This window comes from Aristolochia californica, unplaced genomic scaffold (genome assembly GCF_029961685.1).
Source record: "Aristolochia californica isolate CCGP_79_NKW_82.1479 unplaced genomic scaffold, dmAriCali1.0.hap1 SCAF_15, whole genome shotgun sequence".
NCBI lineage: Eukaryota > Viridiplantae > Streptophyta > Magnoliopsida > Piperales > Aristolochiaceae > Aristolochia > Aristolochia californica.
Window position 1 is genome coordinate 12,739,610 of NW_027181826.1, and position 15,998 is coordinate 12,755,607.

Below are 15,998 nucleotides of genomic sequence, written 5' to 3' on the forward strand. Positions count from 1 at the left end.
TTTGCACACATGAACTCTAAAATTTTCATTTTGTTGCGATCTTATATCTTTTTTGTTCACGAAGAAAAGTGGGAGAGAGAAAACTCAAGTTTGGATCTGAAAAAAAAAATTTGAAATGCACAATTGCTGAGAGAGATAATTCCGAAAAGTATATGTGATTTTTAAGGATAGGCAAAAAGTGGGTTGTTTGGCCCTGGTAAATATCCAACCATTTGAGAATTGTACTTTTTCTACTCCCCCCTAATTTTTGGATCTGAAGGCCACTTGCATCCTCAACATGCTTGTGGCATGCATATCCACCACACTTAAAACATGTGAGGATCAGTTAGAGGTCCCTTTCTTATAAAATTCCACCAAGCTATTATTAGGGTGTTGTACTAGTGGAATTTCCCAAACATGGATTTTGGAGCTCATTTTTAGTGCATGAAATAATTTTCTATTTATTATTATAGTTTTCAAATTTTTTTGCACACATGAACTCTAAAATTTTCATTTTGTTGCGAACTTATATCTTTTTTGTTTAGGAGGAAAAATGGGAGAGTGAAAATTCACGTTTGGATCTGACAAAAAAAAAATTTGAAATGCACAAATGCTGAGAGAGATAATTCCAAAAAGTATCTGTGATTTTTAAGGATAGGCAAAAAGTGGGTTGTTTGGCCCTGGTAAATATCCAACCACTTGAGAGTTGTACTTTTTCAACTCCCCCCTAATTTTTGGATCTGAAGGCCACTTGCATCCGCAACATGCTTGTGGCATGCATATCCACCACACTTAAAACTTGTGAGCATCAGTTACAGGTCCCTTTCCTATAAAATTCCACCAAGCTATTATTAGGGGGTTGTACTAGTGGAATTTCCCAAACATGGATTTTGGAGCTCATTTTTAGTGCGTGAAATAATTTTCTATTTATTATTATAGTTTTCAAATTTTTTTGCACACATGAACTCTAAAATTTTCATTTTGTTGCGAACTTATATCTTTTTTGTTTATGAGGAAAAATGGGAGAGTGAAAATTCAAGTTTGGATCTGAAAAAAAAAATTTGAAATGCACAAATGCTGAGAGAGATAATTCCGAAAAGTATCTGTGCTTTTTAAGGATAGGCAAAAAGTGGGTTGTTTGGCCCTGGTAAATATCCAACCACTTGAGAATTGTACTTTTTCTACTCCCCCCTAATTTTTGGATCTGAAGGGCACTTGCATCCTCAACATGCTTGTGGCATGTATCTCCACCACACATAAAACTTGTGAGGATCAGTTAGAGATCCCTTTCCTATAAAACTCCACCAAGCTATTATTAGGGGGTTGTACTAGTGGAATTTCCCAAACATGGATTTTGGAGCTCATTTTTAGTGCGTGAAATAATTTTCTATTTATTATTATTGTTTTCAAATTTTTTTGCACACATGAACTCTAAAATTTTCATTTTGTTGCGAACTTATATCTTTTTTGTTTAGGAGGAAAAATGGGAGAGTGAAAATTCAAGTTTGAAAACTATAAAAAAAAAAAATTGAAATGCACAAATGCTGAGAGAGATCATTCCGAAAAGTATCTGTGATTTTTAAGGATAGGCAAAAAGTGGGTTGTTTGGCCCTGGTAAATATCATACCACTTGAGAATTGTACTTTTTCTACTCCCCCCTAATTTTTGGATCTGAAGGCCACTTGCATCCTCAACATGCTTGTGGCATGCATATCCACCACACTTAAAACATGTGAGGATCAGTTAGAGGTCCCTTTCCTCTAAAATTCCACCAAGCTATTATTAGGGGGTTGTTCTAGTGGAATATCAAAAACATGGAGTTTGGAGCTCATTTTTAGTGCGTGAAATAATTTTCTATTGATTATTATAGTTTTCAAATTTTTTTGCACACATGAACTCTAAAATTTTCATTTTGTTGCGATCTTATATCTTTTTTGTTCACGAGGAAAAATGGTAGAGTGAAAACTCAAGTTTGGATCTGACAAAAAAAAAATTTGAAATGCACAAATGCTGAGAGAGATAATTCCGAAAAGTATCTATGATTTTTAAGGATAGGCAAAAAGTGGGTTGTTTGGCCCTGGTAAATATCCAACCACTTGAGCATTTAACTTTTTCTACTCCCCCCTAATTTTTGGATCTGAAGGCCACTTGCATCCGCAACATGCTTGTGGCATGCATATCCACCACACTTAAAACTTGTGAGCATCAGTTACAGGTCCCTTTCCTATAAAATTCCACCAAGCTATTATTAGGGGGTTGTACTAGTGGAATTTCCCAAACATGGATTTTGGAGCTCATTTTTAGTGCGTGAAATAATTTTCTATTTATTATTATTGTTTTCAAATTTTTTTGCACACATGAACTCTAAAATTTTCATTTTGTTGCGATCTTATATCTTTTTTGTTCACGAGGAAAAGTGGGAGAGAGAAAACTCAAGTTTGGATCTGAAAAAAAAAATTTGAAATGCACAATTGCTGAGAGAGATAATTCCGAAAAGTATATGTGATTTTTAAGGATGGGCAAAAAGTGGGTTGTTTGGCCCTGGTAAATATCCAACCATTTGAGAATTGTACTTTTTCTACTCCCCCCTAATTTTTGGATCTGAAGGCCACTTGCATCCTCAACATGCTTGTGGCATGCATATCCACCACACTTAAAACATGTGAGGATCAGTTAGAGGTCCCTTTCTTATAAAATTCCACCAAGCTATTATTAGGGTGTTGTACTAGTGGAATTTCCCAAACATGGATTTTGGAGCTCATTTTTAGTGCATGAAATAATTTTCTATTTATTATTATAGTTTTCAAATTTTTTTGCACACATGAACTCTAAAATTTTCATTTTGTTGCGAACTTATATCTTTTTTGTTTACGAGGAAAAATGGGAGAGTTTTCACACAATTTTGGATCTGAAAAAAACAAAAAATTGAAATGCACAAATGCTGAGAGAGATAATTCCGAAAAGTATTTGTGATTTTTAAGGATAGGCAAAAAGTGGGTTGTTTGGCCCTGGTAAATATCCAACCACTTGAAAATTGTACTTTTTCTACTCCCCCCTAATTTTTGGATCTGAAGGCGACTTGCATCCTCAACATGCTTGTGGCATGCATATCCACCACACTTAAAACATGTGAGGATCAGTTAGAGGTCCCTTTCCTATAAAATTCCACCAAGCTATTAGGGGGTTGTACTAGTTGAATTTCCCAAACATGGATTTTGGAGCTTATTTTTAGTGCGTGAAATAATTTTCTATTTATTGTTATAGTTTTCAAATTTTTTCGCACACATGAACTCTAAAATTTTCATTTTGTTGCGATCTTATATCTTTTTTGTTCACGATGAAAAATGGGAGAGTGAAAACATAAGTTTTGATCTGAAAAAAAAAAATTTGAAATGCACAAATGCTGAGAGAGATAATTCCGAAAAGTATTTGTGATTTTTAAGGATAGGCAAAAAGTGGGTTGTTTGGCGCTGGTAAATATCCAACCACTTGAGAATTGTACTTTTTCTACTCCCCCCTAATTTTTGGATCTGAAGGCCACTTGCATCCTCAACATGCTTGTGGCATGCATATCCACCACACTTAAAACATGTGAGGATCAGTTAGAGGTCCCTTTCCTATAAAATTCCACCAAGCTATTATTAGGGGGTTGTACTTGTGGAATTTCCCAAACATGGATTTTGGAGCTCATTTTTAGTGCGTGAAATAATTTTCTATTTATTATTATAGTTTTCAATTTTTTTTGCACACATGAACTCTAAAATTTTCATTTTGTTGCAAACTTATATCTTTTTTGTATATGTGGAAAAATGGGAGAGTGAAAATTCAAGTTTGAAAACTATAAAAAAAAAAATTTGAAATGCACAAATGTTGAGAGAGATAATTCCGAAAACTATCTGTGATTTTTAAGGATAGGCAAAAAGTGGGTTGTTTGGCCCTGGTAAATATCATACCACTTGAGAATTGTACTTTTTCTACTCCCCCCTAATTTTTGGATCTGAAGGCCACTTGCATCCTGAACATGCTTGTGGCATGCATATCCACCACACTGAAAATATGTGATAATCAGTTAGAGGTCCCTTTCCTATAAAATCCCACTAAGCTATTATTAGGGGGTTGTACTAGTGGAATTTCCCAAACATGGATTTTGGAGCTCATTTTTAGTGCGTGAATTAATTTTCTATTTATTATTATTGTTTTCAAATTTTTTGCACACATGAACTCTAAAATTTTCATTTTGTTGCGATCTTATATCTTTTTTGTTTTCGAGGAAAAGTGGGAGAGTGAAAACTCAAGTTTGGATCTGAAAAAAAAAAAAATTTGAAGTGCACAAATGCTGAGAGAGATAATTCCGAAAAGTATCTGTGATTTTTAAGGATAGGCAAAAAGTGTGTTGTTTGGCCCTGGTAAATATCCAACCACTTGAGAATTGTACTTTTTCTAGTCCCCCCTAATTTTTGGATCTGAAGGCCACTTGCATCCTCAACATGCTTGTGGCATGCATATCCACCACACTTAAAACTTGTGAGGATTAGTTAGAGGTCCCTTTCCTATAAAATTCCACCAAGCTATTATTAGGGGGTTGTACTAGTGGAATTTCCCAAACATGGATTTTGGAGCTCATTTTTAGTGCGTGAAATAATTTTCTATTTACTATTATAGTTTTCAAATTTTTTTGCACACATGAACTCTAAAATTTTCATTTTGTTGCGAACTTATATCTTTTTTGTTTAGGAGGAAAAATGGGAGAGTGAAAATTCAAGTTTGAAAACTATAAAAAAAAAATTTGAAATGCACAAATGCTGAGAGAGATCATTCCGAAAAGTATCTGTGATTTTTAAGGATAGGCAAAAAGTGGGTTGTTTGGCCCTGGTAAATATCATACCACTTGAGAATTGTACTTTTTCTACTCCCCCCTAATTTTTGGATCTGAAGGCCACTTGCATCCTGAACATGCTTGTGGCATGCATATCCTCCACACTGAAAACATGTGAGGATCAGTTAGAGGTCCCCTTCCTATAAAATCCCACCAAGCTATTATTAGGGGGTTGTACTAGTAGAATTTCCCAAACATGGATTTTGGAGCTCATTTTTAGTGCGTGAAATAATTTTCTATTTATTATGATTGTTTTCAAATTTTTTTGCACACATGAACTCTAAAATATTCATTTTGTTGCGATCTTATATCTTTTTTGTTCACGAGGAAAAGTGGGAGAGAGAAAATTCAAGTTTGGATCTGAAAAAAAAAATTTGAAATGCACAATTGCTGAGAGAGATAATTCCGAAAAGTATATGTGATTTTTAAGGATAGGCAAAAAGTGGGTTGTTTGGCCCTGGTAAATATCCAACCATTTGAGAATTGTACTTTTTCTACTCCCCCCTAATTTTTGGATCTGAAGGCCACTTGCATCCTCAACATGCTTGTGGCATGCATATCCACCACACTTAAAACATGTGAGGATCAGTTAGAGGTCCCTTTCTTATAAAATTCCACCAAGCTATTATTAGGGTGTTGTACTAGTGGAATTTCCCAAACATGGATTTTGGAGCTCATTTTTAGTGCATGAAATAATTTTCTATTTATTATTATAGTTTTCAAATTTTTTTGCACACATGAACTCTAAAATTTTCATTTTGTTGCGAACTTATATCTTTTTTGTTTAGGAGGAAAAATGGGAGAGTGAAAATTCACGTTTGGATCTGACAAAAAAAAAATTTGAAATGCACAAATGCTGAGAGAGATAATTCCAAAAAGTATCTGTGATTTTTAAGGATAGGCAAAAAGTGGGTTGTTTGGCCCTGGTAAATATCCAACCACTTGAGAGTTGTACTTTTTCAACTCCCCCCTAATTTTTGGATCTGAAGGCCACTTGCATCCGCAACATGCTTGTGGCATGCATATCCACCACACTTAAAACTTGTGAGCATCATTTACAGGTCCCTTTCCTATAAAATTCCACCAAGCTATTATTAGGGGGTTGAACTAGTGGAATTTCCCAAACATGGATTTTGGAGCTCATTTTTAGTGCGTGAAATAATTTTCTATTTATTATTATTGTTTTCAAATTTTTTTGCACACATGAACTCTAAAATTTTCATTTTGTTGCGATCTTATATCTTTTTTGTTCACGAGGAAAAGTGGGAGAGAGAAAACTCAAGTTTGGATCTGAAAAAAAAAATTTGAAATGCACAATTGCTGAGAGAGATAATTCCGAAAAGTATATGTGATTTTTAAGGATAGGCAAAAAGTGGGTTGTTTGGCCCTGGTAAATATCCAACCATTTGAGAATTGTACTTTTTCTACTCCCCCCTAATTTTTGGATCTGAAGGCCACTTGCATCCTCAACATGCTTGTGGCATGCATATCCACCACACTTAAAACATGTGAGGATCAGTTAGAGGTCCCTTTCTTATAAAATTCCACCAAGCTATTATTAGGGTGTTGTACTAGTGGAATTTCCCAAACATGGATTTTGGAGCTCATTTTTAGTGCATGAAATAATTTTCTATTTATTATTATAGTTTTCAAATTTTTTTGCACACATGAACTCTAAAATTTTCATTTTGTTGCGAACTTTATTCTTTTTTGTTTACGAGGAAAAATGGGAGAGTGAAAATTCACGTTTGGATCTGACAAAAAAAAAATTTGAAATGCACAAATGCTGAGAGAGATAATTCCAAAAAGTATCTGTGATTTTTAAGGATAGGCAAAAAGTGGGTTGTTTGGCCCTGGTAAATATCCAACCACTTGAGAGTTGTACTTTTTCAACTCCCCCCTAATTTTTGGATCTGAAGGCCACTTGCATCCGCAACATGCTTGTGGCATGCATATCCACCACACTTAAAACTTGTGAGCATCAGTTACAGGTCCCTTTCCTATAAAATTCCACCAAGCTATTATTAGGGGGTTGTACTAGTGGAATTTCCCAAACATGGATTTTGGAGCTCATTTTTAGTGCGTGAAATAATTTTCTATTTATTATTATAGTTTTCAAATTTTTTTTCACACATGAACTCTAAAATTTTCATTTTGTTGCGAACTTATATCTTTTTTGTTTATGAGGAAAAATGGGAGAGTGAAAATTCAAGTTTGGATCTGAAAAAAAAAATTTGAAATGCACAAATGCTGAGAGAGATAATTCCGAAAAGTATCTGTGCTTTTTAAGGATAGGCAAAAAGTGGGTTGTTTGGCCCTGGTAAATATCCAACCACTTGAGAATTGTACTTTTTCTACTCCCCCCTAATTTTTGGATCTGAAGGGCACTTGCATCCTCAACATGCTTGTGGCATGTATATCCACCACACATAAAACTTGTGAGGATCAGTTAGAGATCCCTTTCCTATAAAACTCCACCAAGCTATTATTAGGGGGTTGTACTAGTGGAATTTCCCAAACATGGATTTTGGAGCTCATTTTTAGTGCGTGAAATAATTTTCTATTTATTATTATAGTTTTCAATTTTTTTTGCACACATGAACTCTAAAATTTTCATTTTGTTGCGAACTTATATCTTTTTTGTTTAGGAGAAAAAATGGGAGAGTGAAAATTCAAGTTTGAAAACTATAAAAAAAAAAAATTGAAATGCACAAATGCTGAGAGAGATCATTCCGAAAAGTATCTGTGATTTTTAAGGATAGGCAAAAAGTGGGTTGTTTGGCCCTGGTAAATATCATACCACTTGAGAATTGTACTTTTTCTACTCCCCCCTAATTTTTGGATCTGAAGGCCACTTGCATCCTCAACATGCTTGTGGCATGCATATCCACCACACTTAAAACATGTGAGGATCAGTTACAGGTCCCTTTCCTCTAAAATTCCACCAAGCTATTATTAGGGGGTTGTTCTAGTGGAATATCAAAAACATGGAGTTTGGAGCTCATTTTTAGTGCGTGAAATAATTTTCTATTGATTATTATAGTTTTCAAATTTTTTTGCACACATGAACTCTAAAATTTTCATTTTGTTGCGATCTTATATCTTTTTTGTTCACGAGGAAAAATGGTAGAGTGAAAACTCAAGTTTGGATCTGACAAAAAAAAAATTTGAAATGCACAAATGCTGAGAGAGATAATTCCGAAAAGTATCTATGATTTTTAAGGATAGGCAAAAAGTGGGTTGTTTGGCCCTGGTAAATATCCAACCACTTGAGCATTTAACTTTTTCTACTCCCCCCTAATTTTTGGATCTGAAGGCCACTTGCATCCGCAACATGCTTGTGGCATGCATATCCACCACACTTAAAACTTGTGAGCATCAGTTACAGGTCCCTTTCCTATAAAATTCCACCAAGCTATTATTAGGGGGTTGTACTAGTGGAATTTCCCAAACATGGATTTTGGAGCTCATTTTTAGTGCGTGAAATAATTTTCTATTTATTATTATAGTTTTCAAATTTTTTTGCACACATGAACTCTAAAATTTTCATTTTGTTGCGATCTTATATCATTTTTGTTCACGAGGAAAAATGGAAGAGTGAAAACTCAAGTTTGGATCTGACAAAAAAAAAATTTGAAATGCACAAATGCTGAGAGAGATAATTCCGAAAAGTATCTGTGATTTTTAAGGATAGGCAAAAAGTGGGTTGTTTGGCCCTGGTAAATATCCAACCACTTGAGAATTGTACTTTTTCTACTCTCCCCCTAATTTTTGGATCTGAAGGCCACTTGCATCCTCAACATGTTTGTGGCATGCATATCCACCACACTTAAAACTTGTGAGGATCAGTTAGAGGTCCCTTTCCTATAAAATTCCACCAAACTATTATTAGGGGGTTGTACTAGTGGAATTTCCCAAACATGGATTTTGGAGCTCATTTTTAGTGCGTGAAATAATTTTCTATTTATTATTATAGTTTTCAAATTTTTTTGCACACATGAACTCTAAAATTTTCATTTTGTTGCGAACTTATATCTTTTTTGTTTACGAGGAAAAATGGGAGAGTGAAAATTCAGGTTTGAAAACCATAAAAAAAAAAAATTTGAAATGCACAAATGCTGAGAGAGATAATTCCGAAAAGTATCTGTGATTTTTAAGGATAGGCAAAAAGTGGGTTGTTTGGCCCTGGTAAATATCCAACCACTTGAGAATTGTACTTTTTCTACTCCCCCCTAATTTTTGGATCTGAAGGCCACTTGCATCCTCAACATGCTTGTGGCATGCATATCCACCACACTTAAAACATGTGAGGATCAGTTCGAGGTCCCTTTCCTATAAAATTCCACCAAGCTATTATTAGGGGGTTGTACTAGTGAAATTTCCCAAACATGGATTTTGGAGCTCATTTTTAGTGCGTGAAATAATTTTCTATTTATTATTATAGTTTTCAAATTTTTTTGCACACATGAACTCTAAAATTTTCATTTTGTTGCGATCTTATATCTTTTTTGTTCACGAGGAAAAATGGGAGAGAGAAAACTCAAGTTTGGATCTGACAAAAAAAAAATTTGAAATGCACAAATGCTGAGAGAGATAATTCCGAAAAGTATCTGTGCTTTTTAAGGATAGGCAAAAAGTGGGTTGTTTGGCCCTGGTAAATATCCAACCACTTGAGAATTGTACTTTTTCTACTCCCCCACTAATTTTTGGATCTGATGGCCACTTGCATCCTCAATATGCTTGTGGCATGCATATCCACCACACTTAAAACTTGTGAGGATCAGTTAGAGGTCCCTTTCCTATAAAATTCCACCAAGCTATTATTAGGGGGTTGTACTAGTGGAATTTCCCAAACATGGATTTTGGAGCTCATTTTTAGTGCGTGAAATAATTTTCTATTTATTATTATAGTTTTCAAATTTTTTTACACACATGAACTCTAAAATTTTCATTTTGTTGCGAACTTATATCTTTTTTGTTTACGAGGAAAAATGGGAATGTGAAAATTCAAGTTTGAAAACTATAAAAAAAAAAATTTGAAATGCACAAATGCTGAGAGAGATAATTCCCAAAAGTATCTGTGATTTTTAAGGATAGGCAAAAAGTGGGTTGTTTGGCCCTTGTAAATATCCAACCACTTGAGAATTGTACTTTTTCTACTCCCCCCTAATTTTTGGATCTGAAGGCCACTTGCATCCTCAACATGCTTGTGGCATGCATATCCACCACACTTAAAACATGTGAGGATCAGTTAGAGGTCCCTTTCCTATAAAATTCCACCAAGCTATTATTAGGGGGTTGTACTAGTAGAATTTCCCAAACATGGATTTTGGAGCTCATTTTTAGTGCGTGAAATAATTTTCTATTTATTATTATAGTTTGCAAATTTTTTTGCACACATGAACTCTAAAATTTTCATTTTGTTGCGATCTTATATCTTTTTTGTTCACGAGGAAAAATGGGAGAGTGAAAACTCAAGTTTGGATCTGACAAAAAGAAATTTGAAATGCACAAATGCTGAGAGAGATAATTCCGAAAAGTATCTGTGATTTTTAAGGATAGGCAAAAAGTGGGTTGTTTGGCCCTGGTAAATATCCAACCACTTGAGAATTATACTTTTTCTACTCCCCCCTAATTTTTGGATCTGAAGGCCACTTGCATCCTCAACATGCTTGTGGCATGCATATCCACCACACTTAAAACTTGTGAGGATCAGTTAGAGGTCCCTTTCCTATAAAATTCCACCAAGCTATTATTAGGGGCTTGTACTAGTGGAATTTCCCAAACATGGATTTTGGAGCTCATTTTTAGTGCGTGAAATAATTTACATTTTATTATTATAGTTTTCAAATTTTTTTGCACACATGAACTCTAAAATTTTCATTCTGTTGCAAACTAATATCTTTTTTGTTTACGAGGAAAAATGGAAGAGTGAAAATTCAAGTTTGAAAACTATAAAAAAAAAAATTTGAAATGCACAAATGCTGAGAGAGATAATTCCTAAAAGTATCTGTGATTTTTAAGGATAGTCAAAAAGTGGATTGTTTGGCCCTGGTAAATATCCATCCACTTGAGAATTGTAGTTTTTCTACTCCCCCCTAGTTTTTGGATCTGAAGGCCTCTTGCATCCTCAACATGCTTGTGGCATGCATATCCACCACACTTAAAACATGTGAGGATCAGTTAGAGGTCCCTTTCCTATAAAATTCCACCAAGCTATTATTAGGGGGTTGTACTAGTGGAATTTCCCAAACATGGATTTTGGAGCACATTTTTAGTGCGTGAAATAATTTTCTATTTATTATTATAGTTTTCAATTTTTTTTGCACACATGAACTCTAAAATTTTCATTTTGTTGCGATCTTATATCTTTTTTGTTCACAAGGAAAAGTGGGAGAGTGAAAACTCAAGTTTGCATCTGAAAAAAAAAAATTTGAAATGCACAAATGCTGAGAGAGATAATTCCGAAAAGTATCTTTGCTTTTTAAGGATAGGCAAAAAGTGGGTTGTTTGTGGTAAATATCCAAGCACTTGAGAATTGTACTTTTTCTACTGCCCCCTAATTTTTGGATCTGAAGGCCACTTGCATCCTCAACATGCTTGTGGCATGCATATCCACCACACTTAAAACATGTGAGGATCAGTTAGAGGTCCCTTTCCTATAAAATTCCACCAAGCTATTATTAGGGGGTTGTACTAGTGGAATTTCCCAAACATGGATTTTGGAGCTCATTTTTAGTGCGTGAAAGAATTTTCTATTTATTATTATTGTTTTCAATTTTTTTTGCACACATGAACTCTAAAATTTTCATTTTGTTGCGATCTTATATCTTTTTTGTTCACAAGGAAAAGTGGGAGAGTGAAAACTCAAGTTTGCATCTGAAAAAAAAAAATTTGAAATGCACAAATGCTGAGAGAGATAATTCCGAAAAGTATCTTTGCTTTTTAAGGATAGGCAAAAAGTGGGTTGTTTGTGGTAAATATCCAAGCACTTGAGAATTGTACTTTTTCTACTCCCCCCTAATTTTTGGATCTGAAGGCCACTTGCATCCTCAACATGCTTGTGGCATGCATATCCACCACACTTAAAACTTGTGAGGATCAGTTAGAGGTCCCTTTCCTATAAAATTCCACCAAGCTATTATTAGTGGGTTGTACTAGTGGAATTTCCCAAACATGGATTTTGGAGCTCATTTTTAGTGCGTGAAATAATTTTCAATTTATTATTATAGTTTTCAAATTTTTTTGCACACATGAACTCTAAAATTTTCATTTTGTTGCGAACTTATATCTTTTTTGTTTACGAGGAAAAATGGGAGAGTGAAAATTCAAGTTTGAAAACTATAAAAAAAAAAAATTTGAAATGCACAAATGCTGAGAGATATAATTCCGAGAAGTATCTGTGATTTTTAAGGATAGGCAAAAAAGTGGGTTGTTTGGCCCTGGTAAATATCCAACCAATTGAGAATTGTACTTTTTCAACTCCCCCCTAATTTTTGGATCTGAAGGCCACTTGCATCCTCAACATGCTTGTGGCATGCATATCCACCACACTTAAAACATGTGAGGATCAGTTAGAGGTCCCTTTCCTATAAAATTCCACCAAGCTATTATTAGGGGGTTGTACTAGTGGAATTTCCCAAACATGGATTTTGGAGCTCATTTTTAGTGCGTGAAATAATTTTCTATTTATTATTATAGTTTTCAAATTTTTTTGCACACATGAACTCTAAAATTTTCATTTTGTTGCGATCTTATATCTTTTTTGTTCACGAGGAAAAATGGGAGAGAGAAAACTCAAGTTTGGATCTGACAAAAAAAAAATTTGAAATGCACAAATGATGACAGAGATAATTCCGAAAAGTATCTGTGATTTTTAAGGATAGGCAAAAAGTGGGTTGTTTGGCCCTGGTAAATATCCAACCACTTGAGAATTGTACTTTTTCTACTCCCCCGCTAATTTTTGGATCTGATGGCCACTTGCATCCTCAATATGCTTGTGGCATGCATATCCACCACACTTAAAACTTGTGAGGATCAGTTAGAGGTCTCTTTCCTATAAAATTCCACCAAGCTATTATTAGGGGGTTGTACTAGTGGAATTTCCCAAACATGGATTTTGGAGCTCATTTTTAGTGCGTGAAATAATTTTCTATTTATTATTATAGTTTTCAAATTTTTTTGCACACATGAACTCTAAAATTTTCATTTTGTTGCGAACTTATATCTTTTTTGTTTACGAGGAAAAATGGGAATGTGAAAATTCAAGTTTGAAAACTATAAAAAAAAAGATTTGAAATGCACAAATGCTGAGAGAGATAATTCCCAAAAGTATCTGTGATTTTTAAGGATAGGCAAAAAGTGGGTTGTTTGGCCCTGGTAAATATCCAACCACTTGAGAGTTGTACTTTTTCAACTCCCCCCTAATTTTTGGATCTGAAGGCCACTTGCATCCGCAACATGCTTGTGGCATGCATATCCACCACACTTAAAACTTGTGAGCATCATTTACAGGTCCCTTTCCTATAAAATTCCACCAAGCTATTATTAGGGGGTTGAACTAGTGGAATTTCCCAAACATGGATTTTGGAGCTCATTTTTAGTGCGTGAAATAATTTTCTATTTATTATTATTGTTTTCAAATTTTTTTGCACACATGAACTCTAAAATTTTCATTTTGTTGCGATCTTATATCTTTTTTGTTCACGAGGAAAAGTGGGAGAGTGAAAACTCAAGTTTGGATCTGAAAAAAAAAAAATTTGAATTGCACAAATGTTGAGAGAGATAATTCCGAAAAGTATCTGTGATTTTTAAGGATAGGCAAAAAGTGGGTTGTTTGGCCCTGGTAAATATCATACCACTTGAGAATTGTACTTTTTCTACTCCCCCCTAATTTTTGGATCTGAAGGCCACTTGCATCCTCAACATGCTTGTGGCATGCATATCCACCACACTTAAAACTTGTGAGCATCAGTTACAGGTCACTTTCCTATAAAATTCCACCAAGCTATTATTAGGGGGTTGTACTAGTGGAATTTCCCAAACATGGATTTTGGAGCTCATTTTTAGTGCGTGAAATAATTTTCTATTTATTATTATAGTTTTCAAATTTTTTTGCACACATGAACTCTAAAATTTTCATTTTGTTGCGAACTTATATCTTTTTTGTTTACGAGGAAAAATGGGAGAGTGAAAATTCAAGTTTGAAAACTATAAAAAAAAAAATTTGAATTGCACAAATGCTGAGAGAGATAATTCCGAAAAGTATCTGTGATTTTTAAGGATAGGCAAAAAGTGGGTTGTTTGGCCCTGGTTAATATCCAACCACTTGAGAATTGTACTTTTTCTACTCCCCCCTAATTTTTGGATCTGAAGGCCACTTGCATCCTGAACATGCTTGTGGCATGCATATCCTCCACACTGAAAACATGTGAGGATCAGTTAGAGGTCCCCTTCCTATAAAATCCCACCAAGCTATTATTAGGGGGTTGTACTAGTGGAATTTCCCAAACATGGATTTTGGAGCTCATTTTTAGTGCGTGAAATAATTTTCTATTTATTATTATTGTTTTCAAATTTTTTTGCACACATGAACTCTAAAATTTTCATTTTGTTGCGATCTTATATCTTTTTTGTTCACGAGGAAAAGTGGGAGAGAGAAAACTCAAGTTTGGATCTGAAAAAAAAAATTTGAAATGCACAAATGCTGAGAGAGATAATTCCGAAAAGTATCTGTGCTTTTTAAGGATAGGGAAAAAGAGGGTTGTTTGGCCCTGGTAAATATCCAACCACTTGAGAATTGTACTTTTTCTACTCCCCCCTAATTTTTGGATCTGAAGGGCACTTGCATCCTCAACATGCTTGTGGCATGTATATCCACCACACATAAAACTTGTGAGGATCAGTTAGAGGTCCCTTTCCTATAAAACTCCACCAAGCTATTATTAGGGGGTTGTACTAGTGGAATTTCCCAAACATGGATTTTGGAGCTCATTTTTAGTGCGTGAAATAATTTTCTATTTATTATTATTGTTTTCAAATTTTTTTGCACACATGAACTCTAAAATTTTCATTTTGTTGCGATCTTATAGCTTTTTTGTTCACAAGGAAAAATGGGAGAGTGGAAACTCATGTTTGGATCTGAAAAAAAAAAATTTGAAATGCACAAATGCTGAGAGAGATCATTCCGAAAAGTATTTGTGATTTTTAAGGATAGGCAAAAAGTGGGTTGTTTGGCGCTGGTAAATATCCATCCACTTGAGAATTGTACTTTTTCAACTCCCCCCTAATTTTTGGATCTGAAGGCCACTTGCATCCTCAACATGCTTGTGGCATGCATATCCACCACACTTAAAACTTGTGAGCATCAGTTACAGGTCCCTTTCCTATAAAATTCCACCGAGCTATTATTAGGGGGTTGTACTAGTGGAATTTTCGAAACATGGATTTTGGAGCTCATTTCTAGTGCGTGAAATAATTTTCTATTTATTATTACTGTTTTCAAATTTTTTTGCACACATGAACTCTAAAATTTTTATTTTGTTGCGAACTTTTATCTTTTTTGTTTACGAGGAAAAATGGGAGAGTGAAAATTCAAGTTTGGATCTGACAAAAAAAAAATTTGAAATGCACAAATGCAGAGAGAGATAATTCCAAAAAGTATCTGTGATTTTTAAGGATAGGCAAAAAGTGGGTTGTTTGGCCCTGGTAAATATCCATCCACTTGAGAGTTGTACTTTTTCTACTCCCCCCTAATTTTTGGATCTGAAGGCCACTTGCATCCGCAACATGCTTGTGGCATGCATATCCACCACACTTAAAACTTGTGAGCATCAGTTACAGGTCCCTTTCCTATAAAATTCCACCAAGCTATTATTAGGGGGTTGTACTAGTGGAATTTCCCAAACATGGATTTTGGAGCTCATTTTTAGTGCGTGAAATAATTTTCTATTTATTATTATTGTTTTCAAATTTTTTTGTACACATGAACTCTAAAATTTTCATTTTGTTGCGAACTTATATCTTTTTTGTTTACGAGGAAAAATGGGAGAGTGAAAATTCAAGTTTGAAAACTATAAAAAAAAAAAAATTGAAATGCACAAATGCTGAGAGAGATAATTCCGAAAAGTATCTGTGATTTTTA